Raw genomic sequence first — 23,699 nt, 5'->3', positions numbered from 1 at the left:
ATCGCCTGCTATTACTTCATTAGTAGAATGAAGATACATTTAATTCCAAGTTTTAGATTGGAATTAAAAATGGAGGAATCTTATCGAAACCAGACAGTTTTCTGACGGAGATTTCAATAATTGAATACGAGAATTTGGCACCTAAAGAGAAAAAAAACTACCTTAAGCCAGATGTTAAAATAACACATCTCAGAACTAGAAAGGAGAAAATTTTAAATCATTAAATTGTTAAAACCTAATGCATGTCAAATTTGATGAGAAATCAGTGAGAGATTATGCATTTAATGGCAGTTTGTTTTGGTATTTGATCAGTTATCTAAAAGTTTTAAAATCGAAGGTAAGCAATACTCCAAAGATAGTAAAAATATGTATAGTAGAAATATGTAAATAAAAAATGTCATTAAATTTTATTAAAATGTGTTTTTTTTATCTAACTCTTTGAAACTGGCTTATTTTTGAAAATTAATAGTAAATACTAATTACTAAAGTGATGAAAATAAATTGGAAAGTTACATTATCTACTTTTTATATCATTTTTATTTCATTTCAACGCTTATTTAGAAACTTTTATGAACACATTTATTAAATAGTTAAAAAAGCAAGGAGAAAATTTTGAACTTTTGTTAATTAAATAATATTAAGTCTGCCAATTTCATTAGATGATTTTAAATTAATTTATTAATTTCTTTCGTGTTAAAATAGAAGAAAATTTAATTAAAAATTTATTAAGATAATATTTTTCTGAGATAAGTTTCTCTTCTGATTTTTATAATTTACTTTTTTTACAATTCCTTTTCTACTTTCTATATAAGTTTCGAAATTTTCTTGTAGTGCTTTCTTATTCAGAAGCAAAACATAATTAAAGTGGTATGTAGTTTGTGATATTCAATATAACATGAATAATTCCAATTAATTTTAATGTATCTTCCTTTATATTTTATGCTGGATTAAGTTTTGTTCAATAAATAAGCTGTTAGTTCCCAAAATCTATTGAATTTTCAGAATAAACATCTTCAAAAGGGACTTTTATCAATTTCCTTTTAGAATATATGTATCCACGTTGCTACATTTAATAATTCTAAATCCATATTCCTTCTATTCGGGACTTGTATTCGTTTACAGATGGAAAATCTAAAATTACTAGAAACTAAATATTGCAAGTTGCATATTAAGAAGAGGCATTAACTATTCATGGTAGTTTAATTATTCCTTGGAATTTGAATTTAGATTCAAATGGGCCTATTTTCAGATAAACTTTTACAAACTTATTTCATTTTCAATCTTAATCAATTTTTAAGTGATGTAGGACAAAACTAAATAACCAATGAAGGTATTGAAGGAAAAGAGTACGGTTTGAAGATATCATACTTTTAAACTATAATTATTTAGTACGATGTATCCTGAAATATGTACTTTTAAATTGTTACATCATATGAAATCTAGATGATCGAAATGTAGAGATTTTCCTTTTGTGTATGATTACAATAGAAAGAAGCTTTTAAAAAAATAACGTTTCATTTCCATCTCTCCTTTTTTTCCTCGTGGTGATATTAGAGTATTTTGGATTTGTGTGAAAGATAGTATCATAATCTAAACAGATATTTTGCAAAAATCCACTGCATTAAAAGATTTTTTTTTATATAAAAGACGGTGGTTTTTGTGAAAACATTTTTTTTACAATCACTTTTGCCCGAAATAAATGTAAAGAGATTTCTCTAAACAAATAATCTAACCATTTTAGTTATTTTTACTTTATATTATGTTTTTTTAGCTACATTACATATAATAATAGAAATCCATAATATATATGCTTAATAACTAAAGCTTACGTTTAATAATTTTTTTTCATTTTATTTTCAAACACATTCACCACTTGAATTTATTTTTGTTTCTTTAACAGCTTTCAAAGTTCCATATGAAAAAGCCGAAAGAGGTTCGTAGAAATTGAGCCGCCGGTGATAAATTGGTGGTAAAATATCGCTTTCCGGGTTGAAAGAACACAATTTTGAGGCTCTCTTCCATCGCGTTTCCATCGACTATACGGACTAATGCACATTTAATATGAGACTTGAATGAAATGTTTTCACATTGTTGAGTTGGAGTTTCAAATGTTATTCTTCTAATAATTCACACTGATGACATTCGTCTCAAAATAACTATTATTTTACTTTAAAATAGAACTTCAAAAATATTTACAAAATGTTTTAGTGCCTTATGCAATAATAATTACATAAATTTCATTCTTATGCTTTCATTCTTTTAATTTAACAATAAATTACTATTTTTTTATTTTGTTTAGTTCACTGGTTATTAATTGCAAGTGAATTAGAATACTGAACATTAGAGTATAAAAAAAGTATTGAATTAAAAGATTGAACATTAAAGTATTAAATTTTTTTTTAATTTTTTTTTTTTCTTTGAAGCACATGTAAATCAGTCGGCCAGTCGATTGATCATCAATTTTGTCAATACGTGAAAGAAATATATAAAATACATAAAAGTACAATTTATTTCTTTAACATATTAAATTAATGATTCAAAACAGAACAGTATGTTTTCTCTGAGTATCAGGTCAAATTGCAGGAGATGTAATATCGATTTATCGCGTTTAAATAAAAGGCTGTTAATTTGAGAGGAAAAATTCTTATTGCAAACTTATTGTAATTAAAAGGACAACATGAACAATTAGTTAGTAACTTTAAAATAATTTAAATATAACAGGAGCAAATTTAAATAAATATAGAAGAAAAAATAATTTTTTTCTCTTTTTTAACATATGAAATGTTTTTGATTATGCATAAATATAAGCCCCTTAGATAGTAATATGGATAAAAATTTCCAAATCCATACTTCCTCTATATTTTGAAAATTTCATTTTATTGAAAAAATTAAAGTCAAAGTAATATCTTTATAAATTCTTTTCTATTGATAAAAATTCAGGGTCATAATTTTCTATTATTGCTGTATTGTAATGAGGTGGTATTATGATGAGCGATTTTCAAAAAGAAAAAAAAAAGGGAAGTGAAAATTAAATTTGAAAAAGAAAAAAAATATTTTAATATGTGATTACTCTTTCCCAAAAATAAACTAATTAAATTAAATTTAACAGCAGTGCTGCGAGCTTTACGGTTATGAGAAAATTCTACAAATTGACTAATTAATTAATTATCGTTTATGCCCCAATATTTAGCATATAAATTCAAAAAATGTTTACTTTAACTTTTTACCATTGTCCAATTTAATGGTTGAGCGTTTTCTCTTTGATTGATAACTAAATATTTTAGCATGAAAAATTGATGTTCGATCTTTACCAATACGAGGGAGCAAAAGTACTGGTATGCTTAGAATGGCTAATTCAGCAGTTTAAACCAAAGAGACTGCTTAAACTTAAAAACGGAAACTTAAATATTTTTTAAGTTGGAGCACAATTTGTCTAGAATACAAGTCACATATCCAGATAGACAATTATAATTATCTATCTTTAGAATCCACTGGAAGCGGCAGATGGGCAATCCCTGGAGATGGGTGGTTATGTGCTGCCATGTCAGCAACAGCAGCTTAACAGCTAAAAGGGTTTAGGATTTTGGAATATCAACACGGCGATTATTTCATCAATACGTTAGTTAAATTTAATCTGATAAAACGCTTCCATCTAAATTTCGGCGATCATTTGCTTCAAGTGTCTCATTAGATTAAATTTAACAGCTTCCGCAAATCGCCAGGAAGCTGAAAATAGAAATATGTACATAACAATGTCATTTGAAATGTGCTCTGTATATTGCTTTCAGATTCATATAAGCGTAATAACATGCAGATGTTTCTATACATAAATAATGAATAATAAATAAACGATATATAAAATGTATAAGAATATTACAAATGGCCTTGAGTAAGAAAAAAATCATACAAATTAAATCATTCAATAATTTTAAACTGGTGTTCTGATTAAAACCAATCTTGTTTGTTCTCGAAAATGCTTAATTTCAAATTCAATTTGTAAATAAATCAAATTTTATGTGAATAATTTCTGCATATTCATATCATTATTATTTTGATAAGTTAAAACTCCATTTCCAATGAAGATACAATATAAGAGAATTTCAAATCATTGGGGTATATTCACATATTGTATATAGTTGAAGCAATAATTATTATTATAGCTTAATGTATCTGACTATTTTTCCCTTGACAGATGCTCAAAATTATCCATTAAATGATAATTAAAATAATCTTGCAATGCATAAAGTTCCTAATTGGTAATTTCAATCCTATTTTAAGTAATTAGTTTATTGCACAGCATGGTGTTATAAGACCGAATTTGAAATTTAAATGTTGATCTTCAAAAATTAAAAGACAATTTTAGAAAAAAATAATAGACAATTAGAAAAGACGATAAAATAATAAATTAATAATAGACAATTAAGAAGAAATAGTAACTTTTAGAGAAATTTTAAAATATTTCCAGTTTTTTAAAATTATTTTTAGTCAGTGCATGCCCTTTTATTTCAGTTCAGTTATTTTTTCATTTTTTTACCATTACTTCTATCAACAATGAAAAAAATTTCCAACTTTCGTTATTATATTCACGCATCTTCACGATTTTTCACTGCAGCCTTTTCATGATTTGACTTTAGTAATACTGTTGTTCTATGTAATAAATGTAATACTGTTGTTCTATGTAATAAATGTTGTAATAAATGTAATACTGTTGTTCTATGTAATAAATGTTATAATAAATGTAATACTGTTGTTCTATGTAATAAATGTTGTAATAAATGTAATACTGTTGTTCTATGTAATATCTCATTTCTTTAAATCCACTTTAATCTGCGAGCTCTAAAATTTTCAAATTTCTAACATTTACTTTGTAATCCTAAAGATGTATAATCGATATCATATACCTTGAGTGTTTTCAATGAGATGCTTAAAGGTTTAGGTTCGTCTTCAGGAAACGAATTATTTTGAACAGCGTTATATAACAGCAACAATTCCAAAAATTTCGTTACATAAGGGCTTCGTTATTCTCCAACATATCTTTTTCTCCCCTAACAGACTGTCAGTCGTATAGGTAAAAGATAAGAGAGAAGCTTCCTGGTATTAGATCCATCATCATATTTCAAATACGGTTGATGATGAATTTCAGCACCTATGTAAACCTCTTCATACAAAGAAGAGTTTGATGTCCCCCAGTTGCTCTTTATCGTTCGCACCCTTATTCACATGGTTGTGTTAGAAAAAAAAATTGGAAGAAAAGAAAATCGATTAATCACATAACGTGATACAAGACAGCTACATCTGTCAGGAAACACGGAGTTAGCCTCCAAATGATAGGATGGTTAAAAAATTTATTTTTGAAGCGTAGGTTATCTGGAAAAATGACTAGTATCATACTCTTCATAAAGCACTTATCATAACATGAAATTATGTAAGTCATTATAATAAAAAAGACAAGTAAAAAATTGATATGCGAAGGTCATAAAATAAATGGAAAATAAGTACTAATAAAAGTCCAGAAAATAATTTAAAAGTTTAAAAAAAAGAAAGAAATCTATGGAAATACTGTAAAATTGAAGATATTCAGCACGATGATATCTTCCTATTCTAACTAATGCAAAATATATTAAAAATACATAATACTGGTAGGTTTTATGTACTTTCAAAAAGTAATGAAACTTAACATATACTTAGATTTAAGGCTAAATTTATTAGTGAATCCATAAGTATGCAAAGTTATAGGTAAAAGAAAATGAGCAAATTTATAAATAAATTTTTTATATACAATTAAAGTTAGAGGCTTGATTTTAAAGTTATGATTAAGCTTGATTTTAAAAATCTTATTGAATATTGTTAGAAACAACGAATGAAAAAACCTTTGAAATTCCATGATTCTGAATGAAAATTATTAGATGATTTATTCAGTAAGCTTTCCACTTTGCCACATATTGATTAACTGATGCCATCTTATAACGTAATTTTTCGTTTTGTTCGTTTAACATTAATTTGTAGTCTATAACATTGATATGTAGCCTCAATATGACGCTTAAATATCTACCATACTATCCAGAAAATACTTTAGCAATAGTTACATGTAAATATGTTTTCTTAAATTCTGTTGTCATACTGATATTATCATTAGTTATTGTATTTACAGCGTGAAAAACAACTAGCAATGTACTGATAATTTGCATTTTGTTCCTCATTTCTAAGCTATTAGCTAACAATATCCTAGATGCAGTCCCATCAAACCATTAGTGATAGCCATTCTCCCGAAAAAAGAAAACAAAAATTCATTCTAATGAAGCAGTTGAAAACAACCCTGGAATGCTTTCTCCTGCCGATACATGCATACAAAAGAAAAAAAATGATTTAGTGCTTTATATATTATAACCGATAATATAAATCGTTTTATTTTTCCATAAATCTCGAAGGTAAAATATGTACTGAAAAAAATTGTTCCATATTTGGTAAATAAGCAAGAATATAAATGACGACATTAATAGATTTTTAAATTAGTCATCTTTGAAGCTAAAAATAAATGAATCCAATCAATTCCTAATATGTTTATCGTATTAGAAACACCAAGATTTAGTTGATAATCTGTCAGCAAATTGATTCAAAGAAGAAAGAAATTGCATTTACTCCTATATTGTTCAAATTTACTGTGGGCAATCAAGTAAATTTAGTGAAATTTCTTGATTTGTTAGTTCGACGTTCGATATTTTGTCGTGAGCAATTAAGAAGACCAAATATGTCACTGAATCTAAATGTGTATGATATGAAAATTTCAGTCTTTACCAAATTAAGAGGTTTGTAGGTGATTATTTTGGCGACATTCTGATGAGGAAAAGCAATAAATTCCAGCAACCCTACACAGGAAGGAGGCGTGGCGTCAACCTATCGGTGACAACCTCACACCCACGGGTGTCTTGAATCACCAGTATCAAATATAGCGGAACAGATCTGCAGGTGTATCGTGCCCAGAATAAAAACAAACTCCTTGTTAAAAGTTGTCTGACTCCAAATCGTTTTTTGATTGCTTACTTTGAAATTGTCTGCAGTCATTCATTCTAATCATGGATCCTCGTTCCATTCCCTGCCTTTTTCATTTGCACTTCAAATAAATAGGAACAAAAATGTTCTTTTTCGAATTGATTAACGCCGGCGGAACCTTATAATTATAGTCTAGGTGACTGTAATGGACTTGATTTACAAGCTGCTGAAACTCATCTAAACGAATACACTTTATATCACTTATTGATTAGAATTAAGCAAACCAGTCATCAACATGGGAATACCTTGCTGCAGAAGAGTAGTATATAGACGTCAATTGACTTTTTATGAGTAGGAATTGATGGAACTAAGATGAATGTCACATGTACTTAAAAGATATAATAACCACCAGTTTTCAGTTTCGGCAATGCTTAAGGGTTCGTCTCCATTGATCAAACTGATCATTCATAATCGGTTCACCAGAAGCAAAAACTCTGTAGGAAAATTGGCTACGTCAATGAATTCATACTTAATGAAATCGATTCTGCTCATTTATTACTTGAATATGAAGAAATTAAAATTACCTTGGCTTTTGTCACGATGTATACGCTACGCTTTTCCTGTAGTGTGGCACCGGATGAAGCCAAAATGGGATGTATAGAATCATGAGGGTCAGCTGTTGGAGGTGACTATGTTACAGATATTAATATGTTTATCTCGGTTTTTTAAGTGTTATAACACAATTAGGGACTGCAATATCGGACCAAAAGTTCAATACCGGTATTCGGTATTTTTTAGATCTTAATACCGGTTTTAGTACCGGTAGTAGAAATTTTAGAAAAAGAAAGAAAACACAGGTGTTTCTTTGTTTTGTTTGCCAGTTTTATGTGAGAGTGTAAATATCACAAAAAATAATTTGGAACTTATAAATTATAACAGTATATAAAGAACACAAAAAAGTAAAGGAACATTTTATTTATTTAAATCACAGAAAAGTATAAATATCACTATTCAGTCTGTTGTACTATTACAGATTTTGATCTTAAAAAAAAGAAAGGCATCAATTGTACTGTCATTAAGCTTGGACCGTAATTTTGTGCAAAAATTATCAGCTGTCGAAAACGCTCTTTCGGCATCTACGCAAGTTGGTGGTACTGTTAGCAATGCGCGATATACTTTTTCCAAGTATTTACCTCTAAATTCCTCATCTTCAAATAAATCGGATGGTTTTGGATATAGCTGATTTCTATATTGCATTTTGGTTTGTTGAATTTTTTTTTTATCTCTAATTCTAATTTTTGTTCAAGAGACAATTTTTTTTCACTATCGGCATTAGTGTCATCATAATCTTCAATAACTGTACCGAATTCTTCTGAATATGAATGGGTTTGTGGGGAAAAAAATTTAAGAAAATTTACTATAAACTTGATCAGATTTGAATTGATTAGTCTCTTTTCTTCTTTTTCATTTTCATTTTTAAAATCATTATAATTACGTAAATACCGCAAGACATTCGCTATTGCTAATTATCTATAATGTTTACATCTCATAAAATTGCGAGTCTTCATTGTTAAATGTAAACATCTCCTTTCATCTTTCCTCTCACTCCAATTTTGTCGAATTAAACCCAACCTAACGCATGCGCAAAAGTGCGGAAGGTTTTACAATCCGTTGTCAAACAATATTTTATCACTTCTCTTGATTGTATGATGCAACTTTGTATTCCCAGTCTAATTAATTTCGCCCATTAGGAAGACATAAAATCAAAAACGTATACTATTTTGCTATGTTTTCGATCCCTGAACATATAGGGGAGAAATTTTAAAGAATTTCTAGTAAATACCGAAAAAGCGGCATTTAAACTTGTGAATACCGTTATTACAAAATTGTACAAATGGCTCAAAATACTGGCATTCGGTATACCGGTATTGCAATCCCTAAACACAATGAAAGAGGTCGGAAAAATACACAGATTCTCGAGTGGTTGATCCACGAATAGTTTGAAAAGGATTTTATTATTTATTATCCAGTAATATATATATATATATAAATCTAATTTAAATCCTAAGTAATTTCCTAACTTTTATCTAATTTTAACTTCATTCTAAAATGTTCTCTTATTTCTTGATCCAATTCCCACTTTTTAATTTAATTAATTATTCCAGAAAAATGCTGGTCTAAGCATTTTTTTGCACTCCGAGTGAAGGGATGAAAATCTTCAATATTTATCACATTCTTTTAAAGATATCTAAATTTCCCTTTTCTAAGATTACACTTGTTAAAGAAATGCCTATCAAAATCTCATAGTGAAATCAGAGAAGGGAAAAATTTTCATTTCTTTTGTCTTCTGCTCTTGTGTCGCGATGTAGACTGACGTATTTCTTGCATCTTATTCTTTGTACGTAAATTATGCCTCCCGTGCTGAAATAGAAGTCCTGAAATGCAAAGCAGAAGCTCTGCTTTCCAAAGCTAAAAACAAATGGAAATCAGATTGTTGCAAAACTATACCATGCTGATGAACCAGTTACAGAGACTTAATTAATTGCTTTCAAATAAATCAGAATGAAAATTTTCTTTTCCGAATTAATTAACGCTTGGGAAACTTATAATTATATTCTACGTTACAGTAATGAATTTGATTTATAAGATGCTAATATCCATCTAAACAAACAGTCATTATCGCTTATTAATTAGAATTGGGCAAACCAGTCATCATCTTACTGGAGAAAGTATTAAGGAAAAAATAGAGAGAGTAGAGATGGTGAAAAGTAGAGAGGTCAATAGACATTTTACACGTGCATATAGATTGAACTTAGATAGGGCTTAAATTATGTAATCGTTATCAAATTTTAGTTTCACTATTGCCTGAGGATTATTTTTCGTTCTTTTAATTAATCAGTTTCACTAATGATCTTACTAAAAGCATAAACTATATATAAAATTAAAAAGATTATTTTAATGAAACCATTTTTATTGAAAGCTATGGTTTTTGTTTACAGAATTGGAATTTAAAATTATGTGCGCTTTCTACAAAATATTTCATTATTTCAGCTTTTTAAATGATGTAGCAAATGAAGTAAGATCAAAGAATTGAGAGTTTTAAAAATACGTAGGAGAATTTAATGCTTTTATTTCAGAATTTAAAATAGAGTCGTCAGTTTAATTAAAATGAATCACATGTGTACTTAAACGCTATAATCGTCAACATTTCATTAAAACTTAGAACTTATACTCCATACTTTAAGTTGATAATCTAGCATAAAAAAATTCAACACAATTAGATATTATAAATAAAATTGGAATAACTATGTTGAGAAAACATCATTTATTCAGATTTCTGTTTGTTCTTTTTCGAAAATTTTGGAAATTAAAGTACAAAATATGTTTTTAAAAGATGTAGTGACTGGCGGAAAAAAAAAAGCTTTTACAAGTGCAGTGTAGTATTTTATTATTTGCATTTCAGTGATACTTTCAATTTTTAATGTCTAATTTAATAAAAGTGAGAAAAAATATTCCTTATCTTTGAACCAGGTTCGGAGCACTTTTTAAAAATTAATAATGTCATATTTTTAAAGACTAATTAGTCAGATTGCGGTGGAAATTTTAATATTTTGCTACGAATGCCAATTATTTTTCATATGTTTCTGGAGATTCTTTGAATTATTTAAATATTATTTTATTAGCAAATTTAAATGTTGGAAAATTTAATGGAATTGAACAAATATTTCATGTTTTCTATCAGAATCAAAAAATGATAAATTAAACGAATTCAATCAAAAGAGAAAAAAAATATTTGCAACATTTAGAAAGAAATATTAAGATAAAACACACAAAAATTTTAAAAAATTCATTTGAAAGATGATTTTACTTTCATTTCAGTTTGAAGTGAAATTAATTTAATTAAGAAATACTTTTTTATTTTTGTGATGCGAAGGAATAAATTTTATGTTTACATAATTTTTTTTTCTTTTCTTCATTTTACTTCCTTTCTGTCTCCGAATCTATGTTTTCATCTTCATATAATGCATTTTTTTTTATTTAGTTTAGATTTATGCGGTCAGGAATTTTGAAAATAACTCCACATTAAAAAAATAATAATGAAATTTCTACGAAATAAATAATGTAACTTTTAACTACAAAAATGATTAAAAGCACATGCACTGAGATTTAATAGCTGAAGCTATACTGGATTGCCGGATAAATGAAAATAAAGAAACACTGACATTCCGTGACAACATCATGTAGATATTCATCGGGGTTTCAGGATGTTGCACGTGTTTTACTTCATTTGATTTTATATATTTTAATCTTGTTCTAAAAACAACTTTGTGAGGGCTTTTTTATCCTCTTTTTTTCTACTTAAAAATAAACACAATTATTTTCAGTGGCATTTTCTTGCATTTTATTTGCGACGGTATTATGCTGGCTTATTGAACTGATCACCAGAGATTTGCTGTGCTTTCAATCATGATCATTATTTCCGTTTCAACTTTCCGTTGTTCCAACTTTTAAAGGGAATTTATGATAATTAATACTATTTTTTAATCATTATCTGATTTGAAACATAAAATTAATGTAGCTTAATTTTTAATTTAAATTAATTAATTTAATTTTTAATTTAAATTAATTATTTCAATTTTTAATTTTAAATTAGTTAATTTAATTGCAATTATAGTCATCAAATATCTACATTTGTCTGGACAAAAGATAATAAAGATATAGGCTTCCATACTTGCATGTTCGTAGATTTTTAAGAATTTTAATTAATAGGTTTAAATTTCGTATTTTCATGAGCATTTCAGAACTTTTTAAGATGCTATTTAATCAATCTACCTCCTTTCATGAACTTATTTCATACATGATACCAAATTTACAGTACACAACGAGCATCGAAATCGTTCGACTCCGAATATTTAATAATAAACCATTATAATTCTGAATGGAGAGTGCTAAAAATAATACATTAGAAACCCTTTCAGTAGCATTTATTGAACTGTTCTTATTCTCTGCATTATTTACATCGCATAATAAAGTTAATTACTGTTATTCATTTCCTTATCGAAAATTGCTCTTACTGACTTTTTAAGAGCCCTCTATTACGTCTAGACGAATTCTTTTTGAGCTCTATAAAAATAAAAGACAAATAAAGAAAATAATGCAACAAATATTATCGAGTTTAATTAAGTTTGCTTTTGATTAAATTAAAATAAAATAGTTCATTTCATAGTAATTTAAGATATCTCTCCCTTCAATTAAGGAAATTAACGAAGTTAGGAACTCTTTGAAAGATCTGGTTAATAGCTTTCACTAAATCACTACACTTGTACTCACATTGTCTAGCCGAATAATTGAGAGAGAAGACAATGTACCTCTATATCAGCTATATACTTCATCTTTTTTTTATAACATGTACAAGATACTTGTCTTCTGAAGAGAGATCTTAAAGCAATGAAAAAACTTTCATCTTACTTTTTTACACCGTTCAGTTGCACTTAAAAAGTTGTAATTAATAAATCCCATTATAAAAAGTAACATTAATTAACTTTTTCCTTCATTTTTAGGCAGACTTCAAAAAAATAATTCGCCAAGTAGGCACTTTTTTGGAGAAATTAATTCAATAGGGAAAAAAATTTCTGAATGCAGAATCTTAGTTGTTTCTTTTTTATAAAGTTCTGGCACACTGATTTTCTAAGAGTGTCTTGTTAATATTTAAGCACGTCATTTCTAGGAGTGGAAAAGTGGTTAAAGCAAGTTCATTGATAAGAGTTTCATGTAATTGAAGAGCTTTATTTTTTTAAAAACTGAGAACGATATTTCTGCCTTCTTTTCTCTATACTAAGAGTGTAAATGTTTTTAACTATAAAACAAATAGGGACGGTCTCTTGGAATACTATTGCTAATTGCTGTATGTACTCTGATTTTTATTAAACGATTTCAATAGCTAAATTTAAATATTAAATAAAGATTTTAAATCTGAATTTCACCTTTAATAAAAGTGATTTTTTCTTTTCTAGAACATAAAAGATAGATTTTTTTTCACAACTATTTAATGAAAAATTAAATTAAAACAAGATTATGATTATTGACACAGCAGTATTATCAAATGGGGAACAGGATTGTAAGTCTTTGTTTAGTATCAATATCAAAATAAAAATTCAAAATAATATTTTGTTGAAAATTTTTTAATTTAAAATTAATTGCCGTTAGAATGAATTATTTTAATATAAAATATTTTTCAGCCATTACATATTGATCATACAGCATATTTTTTAACGAACATGCAAGTTCATCAGCAAATCAAATTTCGAATGCCATATTTAACATAAATGAAAAAAAAAAAATGCATCTAATGGAAATTTTTATTTAATTTAAATGTTCTGAGCATATTAACAAGAAATTAATTTCTTTTTATTTCTATTTGCTTATTTCTAATTTGATTTTTATTGCATTTCAAATATGACGGTAATCGTAATTATTTTTGACACTTTTCGCAACGATTCTTACATAACTGTCATTTTTTTTTCTTTTTTACTGTTTCATTTTACATAATTAGTTTAAATAATAGAGGAAGAAAAACTTTCTCAGTGTAGGTAATTTATACAAAAATTCTTATGACGCAAATGTATGCTTATTAGTATCGAAATGTATTTTGCATCGTAAACAACAGAACATTTTTAAACCTCAAAATTTTTTCCAGTTTAATGCACAGAAGATTACTAAGCCATTCTGACAAATTAAAACAACAATTCGTAAAACATTTATTTTATTTTTAATATGCAGATTTTGGAATCTCCGGGGAATTGTTTCATAGAGAACCAGCTTTTTCTAAAAATTAAAATGTATTTAAACATTAGTTCAGTTCTGTTTTAAAACATCTAACAGATTAACTGTTTGTAAATGATAAATAAATCAAAGATTTTTTAAGGCGTATTCTTGTTTTCTTCTAATACAAATTTAATATAATAAATAACAATTTCATATGCTTAAATCGGAAACAAGTTTTGATTATAAATATTCATCAATTTTAATGATGATATTAAACTTTAATATAATATTTCGAGGAATCTGAAAAAAATCATGTCTTATATTTAAATAAGAAATATTATTTTATAATAGCAAACTATATTTTAACAGAAAATCATTTTGCTTCTAAAAGAAGAAAAAAAGACCTCGTGATATTCAGTAAAATTGAGAATTATTAGGAAAATGAAAAATTAAAATGGATTTCACGAAGTCAGGGTCAAATTAAAAATAAATTATCATTGCTTTCTTTAACTAGTTCAGTTTGTGAAATTAGAGCTAATCAAAAGAATTCTAGAGAATCCCTTCTTTGCATCCAAACTCAACTTTTCATAAGCATTCAAAACTTTATATCATTTCAAATTCAGAATTTCTCTAAAAAAAAGAATGGATATTGAAAATTTCAAGAATATTTGATTAGCTTTTATTCTACAATGTTTCTTAAACAATGTGCGCATTATAAAAATTTTAAAATGGATTTTTTTGCTTTTTGACCACCAGGCGAAAGAAATTAATGAAGAAACTATTTAGACTCGCTGCTATTTAAAACTAAATAATGAGAAATAAAAAAGTATGAACAAAGCATTTTGCCTGCTTTAAATTCAAAAACGTGATGGAACTGTGAAGCCACGGACACTTAATAATTTAATTAATTTGCTTAACTTATATAATTAATTTCAATTTCTGAATTTTTAAGTCATTAAATGCTTTTAAACTGTTTAGGAATACTAATAATGGTGCAAACTTATTTTCAAATACTCCATTTAATGTTAATCATAAAAAAATTCTTAGCAACTACTTATTATTAGATTATCTATACTCAGAATAGGAATTATTATCAGTCAAGCCTGACTGATTGAAAATATACATCGGAATAGCTAAGCTAAAGTTCATTAATTTACTTCAAAAATATTTACTTAACCTTGCTACTAACATGTAATTTATAAAATTGACGTACTTAAACACGTCGTTAGCGTGATGGTTTCATTATGAAAACTAAGCTGAACTAAAACTAAAAACATTGCAAAGAAAACAAAATATGAAATTATCATCAGAGAGCCTTGCACGTAATATCTAGAATATTTGCATATCATAATGATGTGCTATACTCGTTTGACTCTCAGTCAGGGAACTTTTTGGGCAAATTAATCAGCTCTCAGGTTTTATCGCCTTTATGAGTAACATTTTAAGCGTTGATAAGATATCAAGGTTATCATTCTTTTATTTTTCTGATTGGAAAAATATGCCAATGATGTTTTGATTGTAATAAATAAATTGATGAAAATATCTTTGCCTCAGTGTCATTTATAGGGTAGTTCCAAAGTCCAAACTCCAGAGTTAGAGAATAAAAAAAAGCTTCTCTGGACTTTGGAATATGTCTGAATACTTATCAAAACATAAAAGAGAGAAATAACTGAGGAGAAGGTGTGTAAAACAGCTGTTGTTAATCGTTTAAGATTTGTTATTCTAAATTTTGACTTTCGATTTAAAATTCAGAAAAACGAATATAAAAAATGGCGTTCCCACAAAAGGATGGAAGCGGAGCAGTATTTAAAACATATCTTTATTTATAGGTATCATATTTTACAATATAAATTACAAGATGATTCTGCAATTGATAGAGTGGTACATTAAATAAAATAAAACAACGTTCGTAGCAACGATATGAGGATGTTCTATATGTATTTCTATGTTTAGGGACATAACATCAGATCATAAACATAATTTATTTCACAATGTAAAGGAACATATTTATTACAAAAGTCTCATTATAACATGTTAAGCAATAAAAATACTGCTTAATACTGTGAAAAATTAGGTTTTTTTTAATCTGAAGATACATTTCTGAACGGTTTAATTTAATTATATTAAAATTCCGTTTTAAAGCAACACTTGGGAAATTTTAGGACGAACCTCGTAATTTTGAATTGCGGTCAGATGACCAGGATTACACGTGAGCTGGCATCTCTCTCTCGAAACTTCCACTCCACACCAGCTGAAGGGCTTTTGGCCCAGACAGATTTAGCGTGTACCAGACCTGCTTACACGACGGTTTATCGGTGAAATCGAGTCTTGAACCTGAAGCCTTCCTGTTCCGAAGTCGAGACCTTCCACCAGGCCATAGCGGCCACGCTTTTGAAAGGACGAGGGTATATCTTAATGTTTGTAGGCGTTTTCGTTTACCTTTGAGCCTATGCAATTTATTGTTCGTCAACTACAGAACGATCTAGTAATTTAATTCATAAATAATGATGCCAATATATTCTGGTTTCCTGGAAAAATGACCAATATTATTTACATTTATTTTGCGCAAATGACATCTTCCTATTTACATTTTTTTTTTTTTGCGAATTATTAAATTAAAATTGATTTAAACTTTTGAATTATCTTACGATTTAAAAACAAAGTCCTTTATCTACATGATATCAGTAAATTAAAGATTTAAAACTGAAAGGGAAAGACCCCTTTCCCATTTAAATAGTTTCAAAAAATTCCATTCCACAGTATAATTAAAACTTCAACTGTTACACCGAGTATCAGTCATTATTTAGCTTCTTAACTGAAACAATAGCAACAAAACTCAATAATAGCAACAAAACAATTTTAATAAAAGGAAGTTAAAAATTTCAACTGTTATAAAACACATTAATCATCCGGTTTCAAATCACTGGTTGCATTAAGATTTTATTTCTCAAGCCACTTCTCAAAATTCAAAGAAAAAAACATTTAATAACTGCGTATTAGTCAATTAACCAACTTTCACATGGCAGATTAATAAATATTGATATGTGTGGTCTGCTTACAGGGTGGTCTAAGTAAACTTTTTCTCTCTCCTCTAAGCCTTTAGCAACTATCAAATACCAAAAGCATTTTTAGAAAAATATGTATTAGTTAATTGATAAACGCCTATTAATTAATCAATACTCACCAATAGGTTCAAAGCACAGGGTGGTCTAACAAGTGTCCTTCCGTCATCTATGTCCCATTAGCTCATTGCTTTATGATGATTAATGAGAATTTATGATTCAAATATCGGTGAACACGTGCTTGAATTCTAGTGTCGTGCTTGGAAAGATTCCATTAACAGATATTGACTTTAGTTTAAGTTGGAATGCTAATTATCTGCGGTATAATTAAAAAATGAAGGACCACAAATGTTTTTTTTGGGTTAAAATTAGCTATTATTTTAAATGTGATGATACTCTAAAAACATTTCCTGTATCAGAAGTAATTAATGGCAATAGAATAGACTTGAGCGTAGATTATACATCTGTTTAAGAAACAGGTGGATAATAAATGTTTAAAGAAAATAAAAAGAAAAGATACGTAGAATTTTCTGGAATTGAAGTTCATCCTTTCGTATTTATCTGAAATGCTGACCTTTCTAATCATTGAATCAATCGTTTTTCCATTCTGATATCAATGGTTCCATATTTTGAAGTTTACAGATTTAATAATCAAATTGAAAATCTTGAATTTTTTCGATTAAAAAAAATTTTTTTTCAGTGTGTGTCACCACTCAATTTGGTATATGAACTCATTATAAACAAGTTGAATCTAATTTGGGTCACAGTATTTCGCTTTCTCCACTCAACATTAAAAAGGGAAATAAATGGAATGGGATTTTGTCAACTCTAAGTTTTTTTGGGGGGGGAGGGGGGGAGGGAGGAGAGACCTATATAAATGTCACAACAGCAAGGATAAAATTATATTATATCTCGGAAATATATAACCATCTTGGTTCCCATCCCTTCTACTCTACTCACGAGATCGAGCAGACGTTTGATATTGATTGCTATAAGTCATTATCATTTTTAACTACAATATATTTAAAAAATATGATTTAACAATAATCTTTAATTCTTGCATCAAATGTTTGCTCAGTGAATAACCCTCTACTGGATAGCAGTTACTTTAATTTTGTTACAGTTTATTTACTCTACAAGATAACACCTATCCACCTATTCTATTTACTGTCAGTGTTATGTAATAAAAAATTAGAAAAATCAATATATGCTATTTCTAATATTATCGATCACATAATATTACGCCAATAATACTAACGACCCAATTTCTAAATAATTTTGAAACAGAAATTTCACAAAATATGATGGAATGACATTAATTCTGAATTATTTAACGCAAAAAACTTCCCTTGTATTTCTAAAATCATTCACACTTGGCAGATAAAAATGTTTCTAAAAACATATTTTCAAATGTTTTGAATTCCATGTTATATTTGTGACAAAAAAAAACAACAACCCAGCAACATAACTATTCTTTCCTGCAACAAGTATTCTTCAACAATTAAAAAACAAACAGGGAATTATGTTTTAAAAATACATACATAAATGATTAAAAAAGTTACAGATTCAACCCCATGGCAGAAAAATTGTAATTAGACATATGGTTTTGTCATATTCTTAAATGAAAATTATCAACCATGATTGTCTAGTTTAAATATGAAGAACGCTTTTTGCTTTACCCTATTTTGTTGGAAGCACAAACTTCAGCAAATGCCCCTGTCTGGAAATTTCCAGTTGCCCTTAGGACAAGATTCAGTTTTCGCCGTTTTGACAGGAGGGTGAAGTTTGCTTAATAGTTGCTTCAGGGATCTTATTAAAGTGTAGAGAAATTTATTTCTTGTCATGACAAAAAAACGTCTTACCTTTCAAAACTTGGTAAGAAAATCCCACAAGTGAGAAAACTTTTTAAGAGCTACTATTCAAAGTTAATCAATCGATGGACATTATAAATTAATCAACTTAGGTAATCAGCATATTTTTAGAACAATATACCCCTAGAAAAACCAAATAAAGCTTTAGGGTTCAAGCTCACTTATAAGAATCTGAATATCCTCGGTACAATATAATAAATTCCAAATATATCTATGCATATTTACTTTCTTTTAAGTGTGATATCTGAGAAAACTAAGAAAGGTATAAAGACGCTCCTTTAAATAGTATTAATTCCTTGCACTCGGATCTCTCCTCTGTGGTATCAAGACTGTACATTATTTTGACGTTTTACTTATTTATTTTTGATTCTGATAGTAAAAAATATTTATAAAGTGGTAAGAAGATGTAGATAAATTTTTACAGAAAATTATCTTTAAAAACAGTTATACAAATTATTTTAGCAGTCATACATATTTAAATTAAATTTATAAAACAGTTATGCATATTTATTTTCTTCGCAATAAAAAGTCTTTGTATTAGGTGAATAATTATGCATGGAATTACTTTTCCGAGTGCAAAGTGATGGGAGATGTTTCGATATCAATTTTAAGAATAAGAAAAAATATGTGCAATTCAAATAAATTTAAGTATTACTATTTATTGTATTTCTTGTAATATAAACGTGGTTTTCAAATTGGGTCTAAGAATTTCGTTTCTTGTTATTAATCAAGCATATTCTGAGAATCGTTATGTACATAATACATTACAAAGGATAACTGATTCTTGTTTTAATTGGTTCAGTTTTACGAATATTGTTACTAACTTATTTTCTTATCAATACATATTTCAAAACTAATGCTATTCATAAAATATAAAATAATGTATTATTTGATGATATTCATTAAATTTCTTTTCCTTGAAACAAATTTTATTTTAATCACAGATTGCTGTGAAATATGATTCATTCATTGTCCTTTTCTGCTGGAAAAATCAGCTTTTACTTGTATGTAGTGTAACTGTAACCCATTAAAGACATATTAGTTGAATGTTCATGAATTTAGGTTCAAGGTTCATTTTTTTTAAAAAAAATCGGCTTTAACTACATTAATTTCATTGATTACTCGTGGATCTTATAATCAGCTATTAAAATTTCGAAGCCATTAAATTTTAGTTTAAAAATTAAAAAAATGACTTTCAATTATTTCACAAACTGGTAATCACTTTTCAATTCATGCAATTTCAAAAATTAAATATTTGTCTCTTCAACTCTTTCTTACTCACCTCATCACCCTTTCTACATTTGTTATTTTATTCTGAGATGGAATAATAATTTTAATGACCAACATTTGGTGCACCAAGGTAAAGTAATAACTCATGGGCAGATTCATAGTGATAGGATTCAAAGAAATATTGATGCTCCGTTGGTGGTCTAATGGGTTATCACAAGAACAAAGCATTAGTGTATCCATAACTTTCTTAAATACTTACTTTCTTAATACTATCTATATTTATTAATCCACAAGAGACGACTGTAGGTGAAAACTTTACTGTCATTAATGTTTCATGGGGTACAAATCGCCTATTATCTTCACCATAAATTCTAAAACAGAAGAAAACTTCATACCATGTTTATAACACAACCCATCATATCATAAGCTCTAAAATAGAAGAAACTTTCAAACCTTCTTTAAAATGTTATGATAATTCCTTCCCTAAAATAATAGGTCATTACAACTGAGTGAAATCAAATGTTCAATCAGAAATAAATAATTAATTTAAACAAGAAGTACTTTTGACAAATTTTACTGTAAAAATACTCTACATCACTAGTTAAACATTTTACTATATAACTGTACAGTAGTTATTATTATTCAAACCGAAACATGAAATGTATTCTACGACGCACTACTTGCATGTTATTACCTCAATAATCTCTCTCCCTCTTAGCTAAATACCATTCTGGAATTAATAACCATTTGTGATGCCTACTTAAGCTGTAATATCAGATTTATTTACTGTTATAAATGTTGTTACCTCAATACATTCGCCTCTTACCGCCTCCTTAGCTAAACATCATTCGAAATCAATTCTGCTTCTTCCCAGCATGCTAAGAGCCGCCCAATTACCGCTGCACTAGCTTTTGTTGAACGCCGAAATAATTCCTAATGACCCCTCAGGGACATCAAAGCCTAAGCAATAATTACACACCGATGAAAACGGGAATCGTCGTGCCTCCATTTACAACTGCTGATAAGGCAAGAACCCGGGCTATCTGTCAATCAGGTCCGAACAAGTCGACGAAAATTGCGGATCTTCGAGTTGCCGAGAATTAAGTGTTGGGTGTGACCACTTTATACTTCAAGGTATCCGGGCATCAGTCTAAGTTGACGTGTCCCTCTCATTTTCGCAACTGGATTCTTCAAAAGCTAATTTATCACGGAAAAAAGGAATGACACACGGACTGCTGTTTGTGCTGGTCGACCTCTTCCGAGGTGACCCGTAAGGGAACTGATCGGTTTTTTGGAAACGCCAAAGATTGATGGTGGTAGGATCGCATGGCCCGCAGTGAGGATTGCTGCGAGGCTGGCTCCCGTTCCCTTGTCGATTTCTATATCTCATTAAACGGGCGCTGCAGGTGGTTTGACAGGGCTGGAAGAGTGAAATTATTTCGTCGTACAGAGGAAGTTCGGGAGCCAGAAAGGGATAAGACAGGAAAGTCTCGCGACGATTACCTGTTGCGCATTGAACGCAACAGGTAATCGCATTTGATTGAAATTCGCATTTGATGTAAAGAAATTTTCTAAAGCTCTTCTCACATTTCTAAATACTTCTCTTTTTTAATTAAAAAATATGTTTAATTTAATTTACTATAGTTTAAATGGTTTCAGAAAGAAATGAAATAGGACAGCTCCTTAAAAAAATTCATCAAATTCATTAGTGCTTTATCAAAAAGTTTTAAATATATTATGCTTTAAATGTCTAGATTTTTATACGTTTCTAATATTTATCAGAGAAAAAAATAAATAAATTTAATTAAAGGTAGTTCAGCAGTCAGGCTGTAGATTGCTAAAAATCCTTTCTTAATGCTGTCTTTGATGAGCCATTCTTAAAGAGCAAAGAAATTTCATAATATTTTACAGAATTTCAAATGATAACATATACAAATATTTAAGCATAAGAGTAAGAAATTGACACTGAAATAAGCCAGATGTCTTTAGAACGATAAGTTAAATAAAGTTGTAGTAATCTACATTTACAGCTTTTTCAATTTAAGGCGCTACTGAGAGGTAAGAATGCGCCAAACTGTATCTCCTAGAAATGTTTCACTTCATTCAGAATATTTTAAACATAAAGAAAACATTCAAATTCAACTGTGAACTTATTTAAATAATCACCAAATTCATTGTTAAATTTCTTTAATTTAATGACTTATTTTATGAAAACTTGATAATAAATTTAAAAAATGCTAAGATTTTTGAATAATTTTCTGATAACTTCCATAATTGCTTTCAAATCTATAAGTTTTAATCTTAAAGGGAATAAAAAACATTTTGTTTCATAGATTGCCAAATTTCCAAAAAACAAAACAGAATGATGTTTATAACGATTCAGACATATTCTTCAGATATTTCCGAAAGTTTACAAGTTACAAAATCTCAACTAAGACGTAAAAAGTCAAACTTCATATGAATTTTGTATTGACAAACAGATAATGAAACAGACATTTTGTTTGGATGCCAGTACATACCAGATTCAGAAAATCTACATATTTTACTTTAGTCATCAAAACTGTAAATGATACCAAATTTTAGAACAAGCCCTTTGTCGGTAAGATAACATTTTCCTTATCACACTCACTACACTTTTAATTCAATTACGAAATATACATAGAAATGAAATAATAGCATCAGAAATAATGTGGACTTAGTGAACATAAACTTTTGAAATGCCGGATGTCATAAAATCCTTCTTATTTGAATATTAATTTGAAAACTTATTTCAGCAAAATAAAAGTATAGTAATCGAATAAGTAGAAAGCGACAGTGAAAATGATATTATTTGATATTAAAATTAAGCGTTATAATAATATTCAACTACATAACACAGTAGCAGAAGGCAGTTTCATCACAAAATATAAAAATAATTGTTCTCACACAGAAATATTCCATATATCTAATTACATGCAAGAGTCTCAGTAGTCCTGAACTTTCATTTTAACTTCATTAACACTAAATGCTTTGCATGGGCGTTTTAAACATGTCTTCGTGCATAGATTTCCAGGTAATAATTAAAATAAGTTTATAAGAATTAATTAAATTAATCCAGTTAAATAAAATAAAAAACTTCTAAGAACAAAAATAAATAAATCATACATATCCTACTTGTTTAATATGTGCATTGAGACCTTGTTTTCTAAAATTTTGCCTCATTTATCCAAAAATAATATTGCTTCTGAATTTCTACATGTTTAAGCGAAGTCTCTGGAAGTCTAAATTATGATTACAGAAAAGAACATTCCTGAATTTTCTTTTTAACACTATTTCCTTCTAATTCGTTTTCCCTCATTTTTATATGAAATTGATATCAACATAATGATCTAAAGGAAGGATATTCTTATATGGAAGTCATCATGAAGATTACAGGAAGGAACATTCCTGTTTTTTTAAAAAATATCTTTTGTGTTATAGATTAGTCTTTTCCCCATTTTTAAAACCCAGTTAATATGGAAAATATACAATTCTCAGAAAGGTATTAACCTTCAAAATAAAAATAACTCACGTCTCTTCTTCACTCACAAATTTTCTAACTTGTGTAACCATAATGATAATATTTATTCCATTAAACTAGATTTCCCAAAATATTAACGAAATATATTTCTACTGCTGGTTTTCATAAGCTTAGGTAATTTCGTACCTTATTTTTAGTTCTCCTTTGATCCACCTCTAGAGTTTTGGTGGCCTGGTGGTAAGTCTAATCTTTGGGACCGAAGGGTTCCAGGTTCTAGATCCG

The sequence above is a fragment of the Argiope bruennichi genome, chromosome 3 (assembly GCF_947563725.1).
Source record: "Argiope bruennichi chromosome 3, qqArgBrue1.1, whole genome shotgun sequence".
Taxonomy (NCBI): domain Eukaryota; kingdom Metazoa; phylum Arthropoda; class Arachnida; order Araneae; family Araneidae; genus Argiope; species Argiope bruennichi.
This window is presented reverse-complemented; position numbering follows the sequence as displayed.